This window comes from Amphiura filiformis, chromosome 5 (assembly GCF_039555335.1).
Source record: "Amphiura filiformis chromosome 5, Afil_fr2py, whole genome shotgun sequence".
In the NCBI taxonomy this organism is placed as follows: Eukaryota; Metazoa; Echinodermata; class Ophiuroidea; order Amphilepidida; family Amphiuridae; genus Amphiura; species Amphiura filiformis.
The window spans coordinates 15,778,383-15,780,840 of NC_092632.1; positions in this window are offsets into that span (position 1 = coordinate 15,778,383).

The following is a 2,458-nucleotide window of genomic DNA, read 5'->3' on the forward strand; positions in this document are numbered from 1 at the left end:
AACACAATATTGAAAACGAGGGTCATTCATTAAGTTCTACCTCATCTCTTATAACTTTGGTTCTGTTTTAGCGTAATTATACATTTGAATGTCAACTACAAATGACAATGTATATTGATACCTTTTCCAGATTTCTGTAGGTGGTCTAAGGACCAAAATAAGATTTGATACACCGGAAACGGTCTAAATCGTAAAATATTTACATGAACATATCGTGTGTATCCCTCTTATGAAATGTGTTATGGTTTTGCTTACATGACTATTATAACTTGGTGTAGATTATTCATCCAGTAGTTCAAAACATTATTTTGTAAATTAAATCAAAACCTTGAACTAAAATGTGGAACTCACTTTGCTACGTTGCGTCCGAAAGCATCGGACTTCGTCAGGCATCTGATTGAAGATGTTGTGATGACGTCAGATAAGGAGGAGAAGTGGTTTGAGCGAGGAGTTAGAGAATCCATATTATGGGAGAGAGTGGAGGAGAAGGCCAATTAAAAGAAAGGGGGGACTCCGCTTCCAGTTGTCATACGCATGGGACCCGGCGTTACGAGACATTCCTCGCCGTCTGACGTCACAACATCTGACGTCATCACAACATCTTCAATCAGATGTCTGACGAAGTCCGATGCTTTCGGACGCAACGTAGCAAAGTGAGTTGCAAATTTTAGTTCCAGTATTTGATTTAATTTACAAAATAATAATTATTATAACTGAAACAACATCAAATGTGGAAGCAAACATTAAGGGAGAGTAAAGTTTTAGATCACTTGTGCTGTATGCTAATAGGTCAACTGAAAAAAAAAAAAAAAAAATCACATATTAGTGTTGGGAGTATTTTTTGATCATATGATAAGGATAATGAACTGAGTGCAATGCATTAGTCAAGATAATCGCACGCGCCGTGGAGTTATTGCATTTTAACTCGAGAGCCGATAGGCTCGAGAGCTAAATGCAAAAACTCCATGGCAAGTGCGATATCTTGACGAATGCATTTGCACGAGTTACGGAGTACATTATCCGTCATATACTTTGAGTGTATTAAAACAATAGGCAATATTAATTGCTGCATTCATTATATTAGTTTGAATATTAGGGGAAATATCTTAAATTTTAAAAACACCGTCAGGCCATTGACCAGGTAGCATTTAACTGGTCACGAAAATCAATCACTGTATAAGTTAGTTATCAATGGTATCGATTGCGCCATACTTTAGTAATTTATTCACGCATGGTTTGTAACCAATTGACTTTATGTTGTGATCATTTAATATCGTGGTTCCGAACACAGAGAGCACTAGCTGAACCAGTTGACCTGGAAACGATCGATTTGACGTCCCACTAGTACTACGATGAATGGAGATGAGAGAATAAACTTATATGTGACTGGACACTACGAATCAGCCGTAAACTCGGCCCCGGTCAATTTTGTTTTATTTCGCGTTTAGAAAATATATATCATAAGCTCTAAAATAGTATATCATTTGACTTCAAACGATATCCAGAAGCGGGGTTATGGTTTGTTGAACTCTGCTCCTTCAACAAAATGGCACCTTTTTTTCGCTTATGGCCATGCGTTTTGAGTTGGGCCAGTAAATAGGTGGAGATGTTACATGCGCGCGACATTTTAGGGTTCATCTTTTTAATTTTCTCAGTTAATATGCAGCCTATGTAGTTAAATTTGGTGTCAAATTAAAGCTTGTGATGAGACCAATACAGTAAACCTTAAAAAAGTTGTAAAAAGTTATTAATATTTGAATAATTTGCATCTAATTAGCATAATGTGCGGGGTGGAGGAGGATCAGGAGGAGCAAATTTAATAAAAGTGACCCCCAGGGGGTCATATGATGCAAGAGGTCCATTTCTTTTTTCACATTTTTACAATTCATTTAAAACTGCATACTATAACACCATACAATCATATTCCAGGTAATTTAATTTGCTTTGAGAAGCAATTTTGCATATTTTATTTTCCGTTCGGGTTACACATTGAAGTCAATGGGAAAATATGCCTTGAAAGAGGCTGGCGCAAAATCATTTTAATTTTATTGAACCCTATGATGTTATATATGTATTTAAAGCTCTGACTGAGAGGAATTCAAATATGGAACTTTTAAATATGTGGGGTGAAGCTAACTTTTTTTTTTAATTTGTCAAATTTTACATTTTTTTCCTAAAATATTTGGTATTTTCAGTTTCATAACTCCTTAGTGTTACACCCTATGTCATTTTAAAGTGCATTTTTGGATTTCTTGGTTCATTTGCAGCCAGAAAATGTATACTTTTATATATGTTGGGTATAATATGTGAAAGATATTCATATCTAAATGAAAAACATGCAATTTTCATCTCGCGAAAACATGTAACGCATTACCGGCCCAACTCAAAACGCATGGCCTTCTACGTGTGTCTCTTTTTCCACATTGCTGGTAATAAAGTCATAATTGGCGGTCATTTC